This window comes from Watersipora subatra, chromosome 7 (genome assembly GCF_963576615.1).
Source record: "Watersipora subatra chromosome 7, tzWatSuba1.1, whole genome shotgun sequence".
Lineage (NCBI taxonomy): Eukaryota > Metazoa > Bryozoa > Gymnolaemata > Cheilostomatida > Watersiporidae > Watersipora > Watersipora subatra.
The window spans coordinates 64,245,682-64,269,418 of NC_088714.1; the positions used below are offsets into that span (position 1 = coordinate 64,245,682).

At 34.6% G+C, this 23,737-nt stretch overlaps 1 protein-coding gene and 1 long non-coding RNA gene across 3 annotated transcripts in view; both read right to left on the reverse strand.

Annotated features, from left to right (window-relative positions):
• LOC137400992 (uncharacterized) overlaps positions 1 to 23,737 on the reverse strand; it is a 91,420-nt gene that overhangs the window by 6,150 nt on the left and 61,533 nt on the right. The window lies entirely within an intron of this gene.
• LOC137399568 (uncharacterized) lies at positions 403 to 22,431 on the reverse strand. Of its 2 annotated transcripts, XR_010979164.1 has the most exons (8): positions 22,408 to 22,431; positions 18,719 to 18,775; positions 16,926 to 16,982; positions 14,760 to 14,892; positions 11,666 to 11,782; positions 10,195 to 10,308; positions 4,730 to 4,867; positions 403 to 1,274 (listed from the first exon to the last, which is right to left on the reverse strand). It is a non-coding gene; the product is annotated as an uncharacterized lncRNA (long non-coding RNA). The 2 variants fall into 2 exon arrangements; XR_010979163.1 differs by lacking the exon at positions 22,408 to 22,431 and having other exon boundaries at positions 18,719 to 19,026.

The window sequence follows — 23,737 nt, forward strand, 5'->3', positions numbered from 1 at the left end:
GGTTAAAAAGGCAAACTAATCCCTGAAACCCCATTTCAGGGATTTTGCCAACAGAATCTAAGAAAACCGATTTGCAGGCACATCTGTGTGTGCTTTGATCTAAAGTTTATCATACGTATTATTCATAAAATTGAAAACTTATGCTTTCCCTTAATACCTTGTTAGTGGGCATGCATGGCAAAAACAAGCACTTTGTCCATTTAAAAAAAGTTGTAATAAGTTGCAATAAACGCTAGGATGGTATTGACATCAAGTAATTGGTATTGAACCCATCCTAGTTGTCAAATAGAAAACTTTTAAAACGTATATTAATTAAAACAGTGCATATATTCATGCTGCCAAATATGCCTGGTAGAGTCAGAGACACCCAATTTTTAAAACATAAATGTCAAGCATGGGAGATTTGCATACCTGTGGCCACATTTATTACTTATAAAATTTGATTTAGTCAATTCATTGCTACTGAGGCAAAACTGGGAAATATAGCATATGTGGGGCCCTTTGGATTATAAAAGGTTTCAGATAAGAGCTTTCGATGAAACCATGCAGTAACATTGAACACACTGTGCAGATTGCATGCATGTATATCTAACTCGCATTTATCAACATTGGTCAGCATATTTCTTTAAAAAAGCCCAAACTTACTCAAAAGGAAAAAAATTGACTCTTTAAGCAACCCCGTCAAGGAGTTGAGTTTACAGAAAAGGAAAGCTCAATATAAGTACGTCAAACAAATTGCTCAAGTGAGTGCAACGGTGACAAATAAAATATTCTTAAAACACAATGAGTTTGTATAAATCTAAAAGTCTTTAGTGCAAATGGAGCAACCTATCAAAAGTAGGCCAAACAGCTGTTACATTACCAAAAGATTAAAAATCAAAGCATTCACAAGAATACCATAAAACATTTATCAACGAAAGTGGACTATTTTATTTCTGTCAAATAAAGCTGTAGAGCTTCAAAACACTGAGCTCTATAATTGTCTTGCAAATTGTGCGACCATCTCCTGGCACCTCGAGTATAATGTGTGAAGTTGTGGTAGCTGTAACTAATGGCTCTGCACAACGTTTAAAATATGATTTTAGCTAGAGATCTTAGAAGCGATTCGCAAGAGAACTTTGTTGATTGTAGACACGCCCAGCTACAGAAAGAACTTTAAGGTTGGATGTCATTCCAGTCACTTGATGCCTTTTTGGAAATTGAACATCAACTTGTTGTTTGAAGGTTAGGTAATCTAGACCACTTTGCCTCCACTGGTAAATATGCTGCTCTACCTGCAAAGAAACCAGTTATTAACCTGTTAGTATAGTTAAAAATTAGGAGAATGTTGAACACTACTCATTTTACAGACTTTCCCAAGATATCAAACCAGCTTTAAAACAATACTGACTAAAAAGTGTGCTCCATCATGTTGTTTTAGAACGCTTAGGAGATTGGCCAGAAACTTGAAGAGTAGGCTTTTGCAGCTAGCTATATTGGTGGCTGTACTAAATGTAGGTCACACAGAAGATGCTTTCCTACTGAAACTCTGCATAATTATGTTTGCCCTAAAGAGATTGCAGTTCTCACTATGTTGATGTTATGCCTAAAAAAAAATTAACCTAGTAAGCCTTAAAAAATTCTTGTTTCGATGTTGTTAACACAAGTTAACTCAATAAAAGTAAAAAACAACAAACATTATCATTAATGCTTTCTTTTAAGCTAAAGCTTTTTTGTCAAACTATTAGGTAAGAATGGTATCTTTTAAATATAAAATGTAATGAATAGTTGGGTTAAGAAAAGCTTTATTTTACAAACTAATAATTACAGCGTTACCATTCCTCTTATTTTTAAGCAAAATGCACCAAAATCTACAAAATTTTACACATTCAGCCTGTACTGTGATGAGAACCGTGTCTGTCCATATAAAGCCACCGTTGGATAATGGAAAAATATTGCATCCCGCTGGATTTGAACTTGCAACATTTACCTTGCTAGACTGACACTACAAAAACTATGCTAATTAACCTTGTAATAATTTGCAATATTTGAATGCATAATTATTGCAACTGATAATCTTTTACAGCACTCTACACTGCCAGGGTATTTGTTGGTACAAGCCAAGTTGATTCAAAATCTTGAGCTGAGTAAAATTCCTAACTGTCTACACGGTCAATTTTTTCCATGCACAGATTGACTATGAATTGTATAAAAGTCCCTTTTTATTCAGTTGGCCTTTAACACTGTAAGGTTGGTGTGTATGAATATGCCTTTCACTGCAATGCATACATGTACAAATTAAGCATAGGGTTACTGCCAGGTTACTCTGCAAAGCAGAGTTGTCCTCTCGTGCACTCCAAACAAATCCTAAATATTTAGGATTATACATTAATCATTAATTATATAGACATTATTGAAATTCTTTAAATAGTTTAGAAGTTTCTATTAAAACAGATTTTCAGCTTTTGTTTACACCATTTAGTCTCTGCTTATATGATAAAGCTACTCTTTGCCATTAGCATGTCTGTGCAAATGCACTCGTTTATAACAGTTCATCTTCGTAGACTATTTGAGATGACCAAAATAAATTCTAGGTCAGCAAAAAATTTAACTCTGATGCTCATATCAACTGATTTGACAATTAAAAAACATTCAGTTTTGAAGGTAGTAAACATGAATTTGGAGATCAAACAGAAGGTGAGGTGAATAAAAGCCACAAAAGACAGGCTGATACTTGTTGCGGCTAGCTAACAAAGTAAAATCAGTGTCTGTATGACTTATCATTTATCCATCGTCGGGAAGAGCTTGGGAGCAAGATAGATTTTGATGAGACTAGATATCATGACATTCAGCTTGGTATACAGACGGTCTCCAACCTACGAACGAGTTACGTTCCGAACAATTGTTTGTACAGTGAATTTGGTCGTAAGTTGCTTCAGTGCTATATTTTGTATTATACCTTATGCTTAAAGCCTACATGTATATAAGTATGTTGAAGGTTTATATTAGTATGTTTAAGGCTTGTATAAGTAACCTGTAAATTGGTTTGTACTAAAAAAACTTTTTAATAAAATGGAGAGAATACTGTGGTGGACGCCAGGCTATGACACAGCATTTCTTATTGATCGTATGTGTTGTCCTTTTTTATTATATCGTTGTTTTAATCGTTATGCTAGAACTTATCTTTGTTGTCCTTTTTTATGTGTCGTCCTTTTATTATACCGTTGTTTCACTCGTTATGCTATTGTTATATCTGATATCATGTTATAACACTATCATTTATCGTCACTTCTATTGTTGTCATACCAACTCGCTAGCGATCCTATTTATTCACCTTGTTAGCCGGTGTTCTCACCGTTTGCCGTTAGGACGGAACAGTTGATATTACTGAATATAACGGAGCGCTCTCATTTATTTGAGCAGAGCAGATAGATGTACGCTCCTCGAATAGTGAAATTTCCTTCGCTAATAAAAAAGCTGAATGAAACTACACACACTCTCTTCTTTTTATTTATTAGTCTAGATCGTGCCAAGTAAAGGTCGGCAAACTCCTTTACAATACATACAGGAAAAATAAAAAAGTTCTTTACGCACTGGAGATACGTTCACACACTAATGCCCTGCAACGAACTGGGCAGAGGAAGGTGGATGCTGGGTGATGCTTCTATGTAGCGCCTCTTTCTGCCGCTAATAAGTCGGTAATACCGTCGGTATTATCGATGAATATACGCGCAGACCTGTTCGTATGTACCGTTGTGTGTAACTCGAATGTTCGTAAGTAGGAAACTGTCTGTATTAACACTCCAAAGCTTTCACTGATAGATCCCCTTCAAATATTTCTGATTTCTTGCGAGGCGAATCATTTTACATATTTTTGACAAAAATGACAATCTCTAATGACAAACTAGTTTAACAATGTATTGGTATCTATAATAGCGAACCCTATGCATCTCCCATGCCAAATGTAAGCGATATTTTTAAGGACAACTATGAAAATTTTGTTAATAATTTTGGGAACTTTCACCAACTTGACACTTTACCCTATATGGCATTACTTATGTTGGTCAAACAAAAGCTTTACATAAATTATTTACATTGAGAGGAATTTGCGTTATAATAGGTATACATGTACATTATAGCAAAATTTGCTGTACAGCTATTCCAACCAGATAAAAATCTGACCTATGCCCATACTACAAAAAATTCATAATTTGAGTTAAAATACTTGGATTTAAGTTAGAATATGACCTAAAAGTCAATGAAAGGAACTTAAGTTTACTTTTCACATAGGAAACAAATACATTATGCTTATGAAACAATGCAAGTGTTTTGGCCTTAAAGTTTGGCTTATTAATGTATATACTTAAAAACATTACTTTTTATTTTGTGGGTTTTCACTGTCCACAAAAGACCCTGGTCCCCGTTAATCCCGAAAATTGAATGGTGACTGCAAAAACAGCTATGACAGGCCAAACAGGATTTGGAACAAAAGGTACATTTCTCACAAACAGAGATTGTAAATGGTACAAAAATGCAAGTTAAGCAATACGAGTGTCATTCAGAGTTAAAAAAAGCTATAGCTTGTTGCATACTATTAGATACATCGTCCAAATACATATTATTGAAATTTTCGGACTAGCACAAAATTTTTCATCTCAATATTTGTAAAATACATCTAAAAAAATATTGTTTTTCACCAAGGTTCATTCTATGTCACTCAATATTTTGGTGTTTTGACACTCTAATTTACCTTCACTAAGTTCCTTTGTCCGCTCTCCTCTGACCAGAAACCTCCCCAAATATGTAAGCTTTTGTAACCTTGAATCGCCAATTCTTTAGATAACTTGTCTAGCACCAGAGTGGGTGCAGAACATGTTATAGCAACACCCTGCAATTAGTAATAACAAAATAGAAATATCACATTTTTTGAATGAATGATTTTCCGATTTAAATTAAACTCTTTTCATAGCTAATCAATTGAAAGCTCATTGCTTGCTGCAAAAAACGGAAAAAACTGAGCAAGCAGAAGTGCATCTGATATTTTAGCTTATGACTCTCAATCCCAGCTTTGATATTTGTCACCATTGTGATTTGTAGGCAATAGAAGAACGCGAGTTAAGCAATGTAAAAACTTATTCATATTCTATTAAAAAAAAAGGACTTCAAATATTGAAGTGGTATTTCAAAAGCAATTACTCATTCGTAAAATTGATAGTCAGTAGTCTGACCCTGATCTGGACTTGGCTTTTAGATATTATTGCAAAGTAAAGTTTAGAGCTGGTCACCATAGGTTTTAACTGTGAGTTTCAGTTCCTATCCCAGACACTATGCTTACATATAGTCTGTACAAGTGCTATCATCAGTGGACAGGCAACCAGAATGCAAGAACATGACAACTATAAACATGCAATAATACTTAGACAATACTAAAAATGATTATGAAGTTTAAGAATATTAATCAAAATTACGTACAGTGGCACTCGCATACCGTTGTTGCTTGAAAGGTATGTTTCCAAAAGAAAATCTTGTCATTTTTCTAAAAGATTACTAATGCTTAAAGGTTGACTTGCAACAAAATTCACGCTACAGTTATTTGGTATCAAAAGATTCACCATGTCTTACTCTGTTGTTTTGCATGTGCAATATATGTAGAAATGTGATAACATACTCTTAAAAGCTCAAAAGCGAAAAGTTAATCGCCGCCATCACGAAATTGCCGAAGATTAGAATCCCGTTCCAAACATGGGTCAAATGGAACGTAGCTCAACAAGATGGCTTCTGTTTACACTTTCATGCAACCTCATTCATTCAAATATTTTCACAATTACACTTCACGCATTCAATGAAACGATGTCTATTGTCCTCAAGCATCTGTTTCCTCATCACTGTATTGATGTCACTTTGAGCACTGATATCTCAAAACCTACCGTAAAAAATGGTTTAATTTTTAACCTTAGCTCGAAGGAATGCATATCATCATCTGATAAGCATGACAAGCCTGTTGGTCACCTGTGATAGTCAAAAAATGCTGCGGAAATTATGCGCGCTGTTTGGCAGGAAGCATGGGTCACATGATCAGATTGCGACTAGACGATTAGATCAACCCAAAACAAAATTGTAAACTAGCGAGCATCTATATTTGGTAAGAGCTCTTTGGCAAAACCCAAAGTTTATGTCATAAATTAGTGCTACAAGAAGTTTTATATTGAGCCTTTTACGGAACTTACAATTCATGTGAGAAGATCACGTGTCAAAACAATAACCAAATCATTTTACTATGTCAGAGAAATGAATTGATTCCAATCTACGGCGGTTTAGGGATCGCGGAGATTAACTGTTTCTTTTTTAGCTTTTAAGAGCTTGTAATCACAGTTCTCCATATTTTGCACACACAACACAGCAGAGTAAGCCATGGTGAATCTTTTGAAACCAAATAACCGTAATGAAATTTTGTTGCAAGTCAACCTTCAACAAGCAAAATGATAACAAGCTCCAGTACCATGCATTGACAACTTGGGCAGCTAAGTCGTACATGCAAATCAGATGAGTATTTTACGGTATTTTGGAAAGGCCAATAATTAACCAATATTTGAGTTTTCATCAAATTAAAGTACATTTAATGGGCCATTTTAGCAGCGCAAAGAAAGCACATTTCTGATGACCATTTGCACCAATTTAGGGCAGGTAGTAGGAGTGAAACAAATTGGTTCGACTTATTTTAGTCAAAAATGGATACAAGTATTAGCCAAATGAAAGTTTGTTACGGAAAGTTCTATCATAAGAACATAATTTGAAATAAATTCTATAATAAACCTCTTGCAGTTGCTTCATTTTGTCCTGCAAACACATTAAAATCTGTAATAGAAAACAAGACACCTATACAAAATCAAAACTGGTAGTTAATTTCTGTTAGTGATGACATATTTTTTATTGTAGTTCTACAATAGCACTATAAGTTCAAAACAGTGCATTAACTATTAATATGTGTCATGATCACAGAATTCATGGTAAGTCGGGATTACAAGATTTAGCAAACACAATTTTGATTCTAGCCTAATTGCAGCAGATTATATGGTCAAAAAACTGAAGCACGTTTACCATTAGTGCAAAAACATAGTTCCAAGAAAACTGGTATTAAAGTTTGAGAAACGAAAACCAATGTAAAGTTTTGTTTACATTTCAAAACGACATAGCAACCAATATCAAGATATTGTGATATTTATCTAGATTTCTGTACTTGGATCCAAAAAACTATGCTGAGTTTAAAAATCTAAACAGATTTTAGCTGGTTGTCAAAGAAATAGCTGTATATTTATAAGAAAGTGTATTACTTATTTTTGCAGATATTAAAAACAGCTTGATTGTATCGCGATATTGGGCACACCCAAATCATCAACCAAATCTTTAGAAAATTAACAACAGTAACATATTGCACACCATCGGTCACTATATACTTCGACCTTGCAAACTCGAATAATTATTCTCATAACTAAATCTGATTATAATTTTATAAAAATTGAATAATTATTCTTATTATTAAATATTGTAGTAATCTTGTAAGAATCGTTAGGAAAATATCACCACAACTCCCTTTACTTTCACTGCTTTTGACATCAGTTAGAATACCAAAGTACTCATTACAAGCATCCAAAATGTCAAAGTTACCTTTAAAATCGGCAAAAAAGAAACAATTATTTTTAGCGGACACCATTTTTCAGTACTTTTTGTTTAGCATAGCAACGGTTTTAAGTTTTTTTTCGATGGTAAAATACTTTTATTGGCTAAACTGACTTCAGATTCAGAAAGATCATTATTTGATTGGTCCAGACCTACAGGTTACAAAATTTGTTACCAATATTATAAGTTCAGTTGGTGCAACTTCAAAGTCGAATAACTCAACTTCGTGATTTGCGACTTAACCATGTTTTCTGTGACCGCAACCCATATGATCTACCTGCTGATAACTTCAACTCCTTTACTACCAAATGAATCTCTCTACCGCGACATAAGTGTTTCGTGAAACTTAATTTCTAAAAGAGTGTATAAATGGTTATAACTTTACACCCCAATTGTTTATTAACAATATTTTTATAGCAAGTTTGTCAGCATAAGTTTTTATGTTAGTTCATGCCCCCAAAAATATTACAAACGAGTTGTCGAGTGAGAGGGACCACTTTTCGTCCATTTTGAAATTACTGTGAGGTAAGCACAAAACTCTAGTCGGATGATTTATGAATATTATTAGTTTACATGTTAATTAATCTGATGAACATAATTACTCTCATTAGTACTATTGCTCAATAAAGTTGCTCAGTCTATAGATCTGAAGTTAGTAACCATTTATGGATGTATTGCTTCTGAAATTACTGGTCATCAGTAAGAAGATTTCATAAAACAAGTTTTTGCAAAGCAAAATTATGCTCAGGTTGTAAACGCATTCTTATTTGCTCAACATATGCAAATAATAGCTTTTTTCAATCAGGTATAGATGTAATAAGATAATTTACTAATTAATCAGTAATCGGAAACAATTTGTACAAAAGCTTGCTAAAGCCGCATCATGCAGCACTTGGCCATACAGAAACACATTGCCAAACGAGCTGTACTATTGGTAGTTTAAGAGTTCACACTGAAACAGCTTCAACATAAAAATAAGACATAAGAAATCAGTGCAAAAACTGCTTCGTATTACATTTACTTCATGCCTTGTTGTAATTGAGCATCATACTGTGTGCACAATTAGGCAAAATGGCTGCAAGATCAAAATTTACCAAGTCTTTAATTTGTTAATGAAGCCGTAATAAAAAACAATTTAGACAATTTATGCAGAACTTAAATGCAACTGCATTTCATCAGCATTTTTATAAGCAGGCTTAGTGTAAAAAAACAGAGTAAGAGCCATACTACAAGTTCATGAAGTTTTGAACAAATTGTTACTTTACCCTTCAATATGTTGTAAAATCCTAAGACAAGGTTAAAAAATTATGGACGCTGTTGGAAGAGAGAACGTTTCAAATGCCTCTAGATTTCATAAAAAAACAGCTAAAAATGATGGCCAGGGTTCTTGAGGACACTTTTATTTGTATGAAAGATTGGTAGATAGAACATTATTACACAGACAATTCCAGAATTAAAGCGCAAACATTGTGGCCATAAAGGGTAAATAAAAATTGTTTCAAAGTAAAAGCTAAAAGGCTATTGTGCCTGGTAGTAGTAGCATCATTACCATATCATTTTTCTATTGAATAACGTAATACACTTTTTATTAGAATAGAACAGACTTTGGTACATTAATTTGTCCTACATGTGATGGCTCTTATTAAAGACCTAATTTTCACCAATGAAGTGTGCCCTCAGATTAAGGTGACCCTATTTATGAACCACACCGCCTATCAGAGTTTTTTAACATACACATTAATCAGCAGAAGGTTTTACGCCTAATGTTACCGACAAAAAATCTAAAAAGTGTGTTGCAGTATGAGCTTGGTCAGGTTCTCATCCTCTTTTGCTGATACAATAGGTAGCAATCAGTAGTCCATTTTCCAAAGGTTTATTTATTGCCCATTTCTAAAACCTTGGTAGCTGTAAAGGTCTAACACAGCTGTTTATTGCAATAATAAACTGTAAAAACAAAAATAATGATTCTCAAAAAACTTTGGTCGCTGTTGGCTGTTAACATGTTTTCTATTAGTTAGATGCAGGATGGCGATTGGTTTTTTCCTATTAGGTACACATATGACCGGCTAACTAATTGCCTACTCACTAATAAGAAATGTTTTGTACAAATATTTTTTAGCGCATTGCTCTTGGTTATAAGCGTACATTGTGCTGAGCTGCACTGCGCAGCCTGTTGTACGCACTCAGTTAATGGACTAGACCAAAATCTGATTGTGTTTTATACTTTTTCCATTCGGAAAACCCAGGCTACACTCATTAAGAAATACATTCAATCTTTAAAAAATGGTTAATATTTTAATACTTTGATATTGTATTTGTACAATTTAAATATCAATTGTACATGCCACTCCATACATGGTTATTTTGCTTCATAACTATTGTTTTACTGTTTTTGCGGATTGTCAGTGCTATAGTATTTTAGTGTAGCCAACTACCCAATGTAATGACTGCAGTCTCCAGAGCTCACTTTAGTCATCAAAGCCCAATTTAATTATCAGAAGATTAGGACTACAAAAAGTAGAGGACTCATCAACTTACCCTTCAGTTTTTCAAAACACTTGTAGGCCAATATGATTAGTTCTGTGAGAACATGATTAAAGAACAATAGTTCTGCGTGGTGAGCTCATCTTCGTTCTCCAGATTAAACAACTTCTACAAAAGAACAAAGATTTTAACATTGTATAAAAAAATAAGTTGATGAGGACTTTATGCACAGAGTCTATGACCACCTTCAATTTGGTATTGGAAAAAATGTTGAAAGTGAGCTACCGTTAAACCTATATTTGAATGCACCTTGATTTAATTGGCACCGCTATTTGGGACCACATCAGGAGATTGCTTTGAAAATCGAGCGCCATCTTTTTAATGAACGCCAACTCTATTTGAGGAGGTAAGTTACCTTATCAGTATATGTATAGGTTTAGGTATATTCGCCTTTTGTGAAAATATAGCAAGGAGCTTTTAAGGTCCAAACACACTAGGCGATTTTATTGCAAGCGTCATGAGGGCGAAGATATCGCTGGTGCGTGCATAAACACACTCGAGCGATTTACTAGCAAAATGATATAATGGGCACGCTCACAAACTGCCAATAAAAATCCGTATCATTAGTTTTTTCGGAGTTGTTGATACATTTAGGCCAGTCAAAATGTCGTCGTCTAGGCTACAACATAAACAACCTCCACATTTGTTATTAAACCTATCTCCCTTTCAAAGAGTGTACACTGCCTACACTACAAGAAGACAAAAGAAAAACGATTCTTGTATTTTTAGCTGTATTGTTTTTACAATTTTTTATACATATTTTATTTTGTAGTGGTTTTTCATATTTAATATATTAAATATTTACCATTCTCAAGATGGGCAACCGGCGCAACGATTGACTCCGGATGTTGGTTTTCAACTCGTTTTTTTTTTAATTTTGTTATGATGGACATAACTGGGAGTGCTATTATTAAATTCATGAACAATTGAGTATTCGTTCTGAAGATGTTTCGTAACAAAATAGAAAATTGGAGCTGATGTACGTTGTTGAACATCGGTAAGAAATAATTACCTGCCGTAAAATTACATTCTGGTAAGAACTAACCAATCGAAATGCATCTCGTTAGCAATAAAGTTGTGTAGAGAAATTCTAGCTTTATCGCTCTGCATGAACACGCTGAGTGAATTTTAACGCAGATTAGCTCTAACGCAATATCGCTCTAATTATCGCCTAATTTGTTTTCACCTTAAGAGAATGCTTCAGCGATAACACTTGTTCTATTGAGTCAAATATGCTACAAAGCAAAAAATTACTCTGAATTTGTTGTCGGGGTTTTATAAAAACACCATTATCAGCTTTTCAAATGTCTTAACCGCCAGTACATCAGCAGCCATAATTAAACATTGTCCCAAAAACAAGCGGCCTCAAACTGCCTAAAATATCGTACTAATCAAACATTCCATGTTAAGTGGAAAGAAAATGGGATAAACTACAGCATTGAAATTAAAGCACTCTCACACTCACTTCATGAACAGTTCTGTCAAAATCTTTACTGATAACTCAGCTTGCACTTTTATTCCATAAGTGCCAGAGTCACATCTAGGAGCAATAGGTCGGCTTTGCGCTAGAGGACAAGCAAGGCTAAAAGTGATAAAAATTAGATAATACACAATAAACTTTCAAGTTCAATTAATGATGAGGGAGCAAAGTATCCTACATGGGAGCTATTGCACACTTTAAACATGATATTTGTACCTCACAAACTCACATGGTCTTTTAGAGTAAAGTAGATGCTCCTATAACGTATACCTCCTATAGCATAAATTCTAGAAAAAGTCGGGCAATTTTGTGAAGTTTTTGCTTCGTACCGCGTAAAAAACTCCATATAACTCAAAGTGTATCATCGGGCGAGTTCTAAAGTTTGATTTGAGTGTTAGTCTGTCTCGCCACACCTGCGAGAAAAGAAAGCGACATACAGCAGTGTCAAAAAGTATTTGTCCACCTCAAACCTCACTGCCCATTTTAGGTAAATTTGTTGTAGTAGTCATGTAGAGGGATTAAACCCTGACAAACCATGCATCATTTAAAAGTAAATTAACATTAGATCTTGTTGACACCATCAGTAATAAAATTACGGTTAATCAGGGATCAATTATCATTTATAGGCCAATCAATGTGAATCAGTGCTTATTAACTCATTTTCAAACGCAATATGACATTATTAATTTTCAAGTGGAATATTATCACAACAATAAAGATCCTGTTGGACAGCATGTGCAGCAAAGTTTTACAGTTTTGCTTGTTAAAAGAGGAACAGCTAGAGATCCCAGAATTCATACCAGCGTCAACATCAACCATGAATAAGAAATGTGTCAACGACCTCATCATTCGCCTGCATACGATGGGCAATCTGAGCAATAGAAAAATAGTGAAGAAGCTTAGAGTATTTCAATCTAAAGAAAATTAAGTGGTAAAGAAATGAATGCAGCATCAAACCACCAAAGATCTACCACGATCAAGGCGTTTGAAAAAACCAGCTGTCCAACATGATTGCTGGTTTCAGATTATGAACACTCAAGCGCTCGTGAGGCTTGTTCACAGCATGCCTAAGGCTGCAGAATGGTTATAGTCTGCAAAGGCTACCAGATAAAATATTAAAATGCAAAACAACCCCAATGACTTTTTTCTGGGCCCATAACAGTACAAGACTGTTATTTTCAATTTAGAAAATAATTAAAGAAGAGATAATAACGAAATTTGCGATGACATATTTTCTGGTATGCAGTGTGAATTAGTAGGCAGCGGTTGATACAATAGAAGATATTTGGCAATTTTAAAATCTAGTTATTTCTATTTTTCAGCTCATTAGGATTGTTTTGATACAGGGTTTTATGTATGCGGTGCAAAATATTTCAAATTATGATGAATTTATTGCAGTGCTACACTTACTTAAACAGGCAGACAAAGATTTTTTCCCAACACTGTACATAAAGCATTATACATATAATACATACAATTTCCATGACATTCTGACTCTTGTGATAATTTGTCTGAAGTGACAACGGAACAGAGAATAGGTACATATAGCAGTGCAATTGTTGATAAATACTTTAAGGCTATTGGTCGGTGCATCTGAATGTCACGAGTTGGAGTTGCAATCTTGAGCTCTTAAGGAACGAATAGGTGACGAAAAGGTACTATCGCTTTTTTAAAGTGAAAATATTTTTTCTTAGTCAATTGTTGTAAGTCGCTGTCGCGTCAAACTATGCGCTCTTCATCAAATTATTGTTAAATTACCACAATCATGGTCTATTAAACCAATGAGGTTGATCATGAAAAGTTGTCGATAAAAACCAATAATACAGTTAAGGCACCGCCAATACATTCAAAAGAATTTAAGTCGGATTCTCACATGAGCGAGTTTGGAAAGGTCCTGAAATGGTTTAGACAATTTACATGTATGTTAACATTCTTATAATGAAAAATCCTTATCATGTAAACGTTCCTAGAACTGATCATCTCATTTTAGCAGCGCCTACTGTACAGTCATGTCTGATATCAGAGCAAAATGCATTCTGGGACAAAAGCTCGCAAGTTAATTTTCTTAAAGTCCTATCTCAAAAATGTTTTTTATATAAATTAACTAAAGATAAATTATTGTGTTGCCATCCTCTAAAAAACTACCAATAAGAGATATTACAATGAAAAAATACATGATTTTATCTATTCATGCTCTATATCCATGCCCCCAAGGCTACAAATACCTATGTAAAGGTTATGGTCTGCATTAAAATGTAGCAGTATTATGTACAACATAATTTTGAGTAGTGGCAGTATGCAGCAGTCCATACAGTAGCATACCGTATGGAGTTCTTACCTTTCAGAGAATCATAGCACTAATGATTGTGAGAGAGAGAGACCTGATGCAACACGCTTGGTATGCTACACTTTTGTGGCATCGCATAAACAAACTTAAAGTATAAATTTAATATAACTGAATTCAGCTTAATAAAACATTCTTGAAAAAAACGTTCTGATCTTATATTAGAGCTAATTCTATTTTTTCTTCATTTTAATTTTTAAATCATCTCTTCCTGGCTGGAAACTTCTCGATTTGCTTATACTCTCATTTTCAGCCAACCTTTTTAAAACAAATCTGAAGCAGACCTGACGGGAAAACCGAGTGATGTAGTTTCCGTAACTGGCCTTTCGCATCTCTGGGCATTTAGTGATACATCAAAAACCACCTTGCAAGCTCGCATCTCTAATTTTCTAGAATTTCAAGGCGAAAGTGGGTAGTGAGATAGTGAATGGTACAGAATTTGTGTAAACATAAATTGCTTGAATTCTTAAATCTATTTATTGGTTATTGTTATATATATTTATATATCAATATATTTATTTTGAAGGTTTGGGGTAGACTGACGCAATCTTCTGAAGAATCAATTGATTTCCTATAGCCGGTTTGTGTATTGACTCGTGTTCGCTTCAAATTCTGTATCATTTACGATTTTGCTACCCATGAAAGTTTATTATAAGTTATGACTAATGTGTTGAGAGTATATGGGAGGTCATTAAGTACAAAGCCCATCAAGTCAAGTAGTCAATGATGACTTACCAGCTGTTCAAAATTAGGTTGGGTACGTGTCTAATGACAGGGAAGAAGCGTTCAACTGACATTTATGATCTACTCATCGCCAAAATCTTCCGGAAGACAATGCAAGGAAGAGGACCTTGATGACCGCCCAGGCCTATATAGATGAAAGAACCGTGAGTCACCACCAGTTTGTATGTCAATGAATTTGATATAGAAATACATAAAGTGTTGGTCAAATGAAAAGCAATACACGAGATGTTATGGATGAATAGCTATGCAAATGGCTTTGTGCTAACCCTTGGTATGAAATATTACCCAAGCCTGTGTCATTAGACAGCAACCACATTTGCTAGTTAAAGCTCTAATTTTCAAATAAATTAGACAATGCTATGTAAATACATGTAAGATAATATCATAGTTGTTAAATATAAATACAAACTTGTAAAAATCCATGATACGAAACCGAGTTTTAACCCGTTGATCCTTGCTCGATCTAATCAATGCGTGTCAGTAAACCTAGACAATATGTCCAGCAATCCGAAGTTATTAATTTTTTACCAAATATAGCTAAACGTGCTAACAATGCAATGATATTTGGTGAAACAGCAGTACAAAACGTCGGACAACCTACAGCAGATGTCATCAAACAGAAAAAAACAGTATGTCACCATTATTCGGGCTAAAACTATAAAAGTTCGCATGATTTTAAACACTCATTAAACATTTACAGATAATATTCATCCATAGCACACTCATCATCCTTTCATGACTCAAAATATACTGGAAATTTATATTTATTATCATAAAATTCTACATTTGTATCACAGTCATTTATGACCTAACAACGAATGAGTCATATTGATTGTTTCGCGATATCATTCTAATAAAATGTGTTATTATAATGAAGGAAGTAGATAAAGATAAGTGAAAAATGTTACAAATGAAAGTGAAATTTAGAATCTAACATCCTGCAAAAGAATTAATTTTATTAGTTTTTGCTGTTGCTTAAAAACATATTTTGTAAACAAAACCATATGGAAGCCTGTATTCCGCCATTAAGGTTTCTGCCACAGCCTACGCAATTCCGTAATACCAGCTGTGAGGGTTCAGAGGGCTAACATTGATGAGATACTGCATTATTTACTGTTTTGGTTAGTATTGTTCCTTATACCTAAATTGTAAAAACAAATGAAAAATAATTTTCTTTTGTTTTGCAGGTACAACTACAAAAACATTGACAACAAGCGTGATAATCTCAAATCAGAAGATTGGAGACTAAAATTATAAAAACACTACACCATTCTATGTCATTTTAATTGAACAAGTTGAACTGACTGAAACATGCTACATCTCCGGTGTTTTTTTGTGTAAAACCTAACTTAATACATGACACCAGCATAGTCAGCGTGATATTTAAATGCAACTATAATTATTTCCCGAGTTGCATTAGTCCATAGCAAGCATAGTTGCTGAATATTGCACATCTTTCAAGTGGAGTAAACCCAGCACTTATACATTCTGCTCAAAGAGTTCTTGTGCCAAATCTCAAACTCAGCAGTCAAAATTCTAGCCAACAAGATAAAAATACTCAAACTTTTAAATATCAAGATTTGAGAGAAGATAATTCCCGAATTTCCAGTGAGTATAATACTACTTTTTACTAACAAAAGTCAACCAAAATACCATGAGAACAGTAATACACAGTGTGGGTAAAGTTAGTCGGCTAGGCTATTAAAAACTAGATGAAATCATAATTGTTATATACAGGGTTTAGCTTTATAAGAGGGTCAGTATGGTGTAATCTCAAGAGTTCAAAACTTTCAAGTTGGAAACATTTGAAAACATTGAAATCAATATTCAGACTCTAAGCATGACACTAAACCACAAAAATTTTCATTTTAATGTCATGACCAGAGCTATATTGATTGCTAATTATGATTTTTGTTATGTGGGTCTACAGAAAAAGCTATCTTAAATAGTACTCCACCCTTTCCTATTATAATTAGTTAAAACAATATGATTTTTAAATTTCTTGTTGGCATGAGTAACAGTAACAAAATAACAAGAAAAGAGGGCGTTCAGCTAAAGACTAAGACACAGTTGTTATCAAAATTATAGACCATATAATTAAACCCTGAAAATAAAATTGAAAAAGGAGTCACACTGTTTTATCTTGTCAGTACATACCTGCAACCAAAAGCAAGTCAGGCATCATAGCATCATTACGAAACACGATTGCAGAATCTACAGAAAAAAAAGACAATTGATGGTGAGCATGCATTTATGTTGACCAAGATAAGTTAGTCAGTACATCACAAGTTAGACAAAGACACACGAGTAACGCATGTAAACAAGTGCCAGCGAGGTGTTGACAGTGGCTGATGGGATTAGCCATTTCTCTGAACTAAACAATCACCAGCCACGCTATTACATAATGCCATACACTCAGCTATACACAAATGGATGTTTAAATAATGCTAGCTACTAGATTATGACCTTCAGTTCTTGAACTGGGTAATGTCTGGCTCTGAAAGCTAAAGCTTGCAAGATACAAAAGGTGTCCCACAGCACATTGGAGAACTATCAAGCAAATTTAGTCATTGATTTTGCTAATGCTGCACACAAATTTGTTGCTAACTAGCATATTAATGTGTATACAGAGAGCTTAATTATTTTGCATGTATCTGTATCATGGTTCAAAAGCTAAGCTTGCTGAAAAATTATTTAGTAATTCATATCTACCAAAGCATTATGAATTATAGCAACTCTCGACTACTGCCAATCGCTTGACATTTCTACAGTTTCTTCGGCTTTTATGACTACAGAGGTTTTCTTGGTTTGCGATTAGGTTATCTGGAGTGTTCTTGTCCCTGCATGCACATATATCTTTTTTGATCACTCAAACCTTATCTCTATCTCTTCTTCGAGTACATAGAACAGTTTAAGTATTGTTCAATATATATACTTAAATTGTAATTTTACAGGTGAAAATAACTTTTTATCATTTTGCAGGTAGAACTACAAAAAACATTGGCGACAAGCGTCAGAATCTCAAATAAGAAGAATGGAGACTAAAATTATAAAAACACTACACGACTCCATGTCATATTTAATTGTACTAGTAGAACTGACTGAAACATGCTATATCTATGGTGTTTTATGTGTACAACCTAAATTATTACAAGACACCAGCTTAGTCATCATGATATTGAAATGCAATTATAATTATTTTCATAGTTGCATTAGTTCGTAGCAAGCCTGGTTGTTGAATATCACACATCTTTCAGTCCCAGTAAACCCAACATTAATCCATTCTGTTCAAATAATTCAAGCACCAAATTTCACACGCAGCAGTCTAAATTCTAGCCAACAAGATAAAAATACTCAAACTTTCTAATTACAAGATTTGAGAGAAGATAACCCCATGAATTTTCAGTGAGTTTCAGTGCTAGTGCCAAACCCTAATTTGTACTAACAAAAATCAGCCACAATACAATCAGGACAGTACTACACAGTGTGGGTAAGGTTATTCGGCTAGGCTATTAAGAAGGTTAAGTTAGGTTAAGCTTTATAAGAGGGTCAGTATGGTGTAATCTCAAGAGTTCAAAACTTTCAAGTTAGAAACATTGGAAAACATTGAAATCAATGTTCAGAGGCTAAGCATGACACTAAACCACAAAAATGTTAATTTTAATGTCATGACCAGAGCTATATTGATTGCTAATTATGATTTTTGTAATGTGGGTCTACAGAAAAACGCTATCTTAAATAGTACTCCACCCTTTCCTATTATAATTAGTTAAAACAATATGATTTTTAAATTTCTTGTTGGCATGAGTAACAGTAACAAAATAACAAGAAAAGAGGGCGTTCAGCTAAAGACTAAGTCACAGTTGTTATCAAAATTGTAGACCATATAATTAAACCCTGAAAATAAAATTGAAAAAAGAGTCTCACTGTTTTATCTTGTCAGTACATACCTGCAACCAAAAGCAAGTCAGGCATCATAGCATCATTACGAAACACGATTGCAGAATCTACAGAAAAAAAGACAATTGATGGTGAGCATGCATTCATGTTGACCAAGACCAGTTAGACAGTACATCACAAGTTATGGTGTGTTTACACTGGCCAGGACCGACTCCGATTAGGTGCCAATACTCTGACTCAGACCGGTACCTCAGACATTTCACGTATGGGTGCCGACACCGACTCCCCTTTACATTGCAACGATCGAACCATTTTTTTCGGTACCAACAGCCAATCACAGCGCTTCGCCGTTCTGACCTTCACCCAACCACGCAAAGACGAGTACACATAAAAATCAACGCGTTTGATGTGGAAAATTATATACTAGTACTACACTATTACTACTGCTCCTGCTACTACCGCTAGAAGCAACTACTGAATGCCGAATGGAATCTTCCGATGACGATTAGATTTTGTTGATGGCAGGATCAGCTGCGGGAGCTCTGACAGTCTGTATTATATGTAATTATATGTTTGTATATATTTTATGTCTATAAATATTTTATTATATGTGTTTTCCTTTTTATTATAGCCTTGTTACTCGTTAGGCTATCAATTGTCGTCGTTTATGTTGTCATATCAACGCACTAGCGGGCCTAATTATTGGCCATTTAAACATTGTTACCTGGTGTTCCTACTCGGTTCCGTTAGCCGGAACGGACAATTTTATTGTATATAAGGGCGCAACGCTCACTTAGTAGACAGAGCGAATGGCCGTACGCTCCTCGGCTAGTAAATTTCCTTCGCTAATAAAACCTTGAATAAAATCACACTCAATTTATTTCTGTATGAAATAATTTAGATCGTGCCAAGTAAGGGCCGGCAAATTCCTTTAAAGTAGTACATGTAGTTGAACTAGTAGTAGTACTAGTAGTAGTCATACAACTGGCTATTCACTTTTAATTAATTTAAATAAAAGCTCACTATCAGAAAGAGCACTAGGGAAAGTTTAATGACAGTCTCCTAGCCTCTCATTAAACCTAGCCCTTTCGTTTCATAAACTTAGAACTACCATTAAAGCTTAGGCTCATTTAATCAGAGGCTCCTAGCTTATGATTGGCTGATGAGCTGCTGGGATTCACCGGACACCGACTTTCAAATCAGCACCAACACCGATCTCTCTGCTCACACCTACCGATGCCGACACCGACTCATCAAATTGGTCTGTGCTCGACAAAATGGGTGACAAAATCGGCCAGTGTACACGCACCATTAGACAAAGAAGCATGAGTAATGCGTGTAACAAGTGCCAGCGAGGTGTTGACAGTATCCGATGGGATTAGCCTGAACTAAACAACCCCCAGCCATGCTATTACATAATGCCATACCCTCAGCTATATACAAATGGATGGTTAAATAATGCTAGCTACTAGATTATGACCTTCAGTTCTTGAACTGGGTAATGTCTGGCTCTGAAAGCTAAAGCTCACAAGAGACAAAAAGGGTCCTGCAGCACACTGGAAAACTATAAAGCAAATTTTAGTCATTGATTTTGCTAATGCTACACACAAATTTGTTGCTAACTAGCATATTAATGTGTATACAGAGAGCTTAATTATTTTGCATGTATCTGTATCATGGTTGATTAGCCAATCAAAAAAATGTTCAAAAGCTAAGCTTATGGCAAAATAGTCATTTTCTCTTAAGTAATATCTGCAACTGGGAATATTAATAATATCATTCAATAATATAAACATCCATGGTAAAAGATTTTTCTCATGTCATGCGTATCTAATATCCTTCACAAAGCCTTGTTAGCAAAGCTGATGCTACATGTAGTTCTAGCATTATACAATGTTGCTCATTTTACATCCATTTTTCGTCCTAAATTTCTATACTGAAAAATGAACTACTGCTAACTTTTGCCTTGCAATGGAAGCTTTGATAAGCATATGGTACGGAAATAATTTTTGTATGAATATTACAATATAAATTACAGTCAAACATGGATAACTCGGCCACGGATAGCTCAAAAACGTGGTTAATTCGAACAGTTTCTTTGGTCCGTTCCCACGTAATGATAAATCGCTATAGATAACTCGAACTCAACACTGTTAATTCGAACTGTTTTTTTGCCCAACAGCTACCGAAACGGCCTATTCAAAGCCATAGAGGTAAACTTCATCTTTTCATAATTCATAAGCGTCATTATTACCACCATCGGCAAAATATTTTTGTCAACGACTTTTCTAAAAGTTTGGTGAAATTTGATTTATACTGCGATACGATGAATAGCACGGGCTAGCCGGGTCACGCGCGCAAGAATTTTCGCCACGCACATACAAAACAAAAATCGCATGTTGTTTTGTATGTGCGTGGCGAAAATCCTTGAGTGCGTGACTCGGCTAGCCCGTGATGAATAGTTTTCCGACGTTGATTCCGTGTTGAATCAACGTCGGAATGTTGAATGTTTAAAACGTCTTAAAAAATGTTGTAATTAAACGTATACGTTGTCTGAGCTACAAAAAACTATTCATCGTTTGACCTAAACACAGAATACGTGTGTACATTCAATAAGTATCTATTAAAAAAGCGTGAGTGATATAGAATGTACCGTAAAATCTCGTAAAACTTCTAATTGAACTGCCTCGGAGTGTTGCTCTTAACGAATCCCAGGTAAAGTAAGGTAATCTGCATAAACTTCAAGAAAAAACGGCAAAATTGATCGTGGGTAAAACCCCAAAAGAAAAAAATGTCTTTTCTTTTGAGCATTTCAACAACGATCAAGTTTTGCCAATGTCAATCTGAAAAACGTCCTGGCAATAACATCACCTCAAACAACAAACCAATCTCAAGTGATAGAAAAATCTCTATACTTTTTCATGAAAACGTTTTAAACTTTACATTAGAAGCATTTAATTTGAAACAAACCATTTGTGCTTTTGATTTATATTATAGTTTGTATATATACATGTATCTACTAATAAATAAGTAAATATATGGACTTGTGACAGTGCTCTGATAACTTGAATGCTCTGATAATTCGAACACTTTTGCTCGGTCCCTTGAAGTTCGAGTTATCCATGTTTGACTGTATATACCATTTCACTATTCAGTTCTTAAACATCCTTCTGTAAACCATATTATTGAAACAGTTGCTGTACATTTTTGAATCCCTTGAAATCTTTGAAAAGTTGAAAAACTTATCATTCGCGACCTTGAAGCTTTAATGTAAAGCATGCATCTAGCAACCAGTTAGCAAGACAACATTTTTCTGTAATCCATATCTACGGAAACATTACCAAGGATAGCGACTCTCAATTCTTGCAAATCACTTGACATTTCTACAGTTATCTTCAGCTTTTAAAACTACATATGTTGTCTTGGCCTGCGCGGTCAGGTGAGTTTTTGTACCTGCATATTTTTTGCTCCCTATAACTTTATATCTAAGCATTCATAACAGCCTTTCTCTTCTTTGATTTTCTGCTTTTCAGTTGTTATACGACTAACACATATATAAAGTCAGAATGACTGCGTTAAAAACATGAACATGAAATAAATGTTAGGCTACAATCATTCAGGCTTCTAATAAAAGTCCTAATTTTTTGTTACTTTGGATGAGTGACAACCACAAATTCTTTAGTTCAATGTAATCCCCAAGGTACATGGTAAGCCAGAGCTAAAGCATAAGCACACATACCTGCTACCTCCACTATCTGTCCTACTTCTTAAATAGAGTTTTAGCCTATCCTTGTTTGTCTAAATCAGAAACTAAAGCTAAAAGCCTGACTGTAACGAGATGGAATGAGGTAGATTTACAGCCTTACTTAGGCCTGGTTCAAACCAATATGGCATCTAAGACACGTGTGACAGAGTACCTGTTATGCAAGCGATCGCTCATGGACTACAAGCTCAGAATGCGCGACTATTATGTCCTACAGAAAGAAATGTCGTCATTTGCGCAATTAAATTAATTTGATGCCCATACGCAGCTACACAATTTGTTTGCTTTCCAGCTGTTGGATACATAATGAGTCGAGATTACGCAGCTGTCCCCAGGTCTGAACCCGGCCTCACCTTAGCATGCGCAGACAAAGGAGTGCCACACTGATAATTTCAAGATAAGATAAACTTCACTACAGGATTTGTAAATTTTTGATGGTTTTAATTTATACGCTACCACGTGCACAATAATATATATATATACAATATATCATTATATTTTTAAAACAACAACTGCAAGAGACTTGCCAAATCATTAGTTCAAAAGGCAATGATGAAAGCGGGGATGAATTTGAGCACAAATTTAAAAAACAATATATGCATAGTGCATAAAATGCTTTAGAAAAAAATATATTTGAAGCATATAGGTGTCTTTTAATGCTTTTTAAATGCTTTCTGGAAGGCTCACCTATCTGGTATGTCTATGAAATTTATTTTAAGACTGCAGGGCTTTCTGCAATGCTTTAAAACAGTATACAGTTCACAAGCTATCGGCATGCTTAATCCATCATGGCTAACTGATTGTCAATGACAGTAGTTTAAAAACACTGCTACATTAGGCAGCAATAAAAAATTTTGTTAAATCTTTTCTTTTTCAGTTTAATATATATGATATCTGAGTAAATACAACATCTTTAAAATTTATTGAAAGCCTTTTACTAAAAGCATTGGAGTAAGTAAGAACGTCAAAGTTCAGAATGACAGTGAAATGGCATTGCCTTAATTAGTGTGTCTCTATCAAAGCCGGGCACTGCTACACTTTTGCTGCGTCATTTGCTGTTAATTTCTCTCATCCTTTGTCCAGCTGGAGACACTCCATAGGTATTACGTAATTACTCTTGCATTGAGGGTCTGCTGCGCCAAATTGGACATTCACTGATCCCCATAGCTCGTTGCTCTGGAGTGATTATTTCTAATCACAATCATTCTAAACATAGATGTTTGGATTCATCAAATTGAAAAACATTTAAAATCCCTAATTGGAAATTATGCAACTCCTATTAAAACATACATGATAATAATTGAAA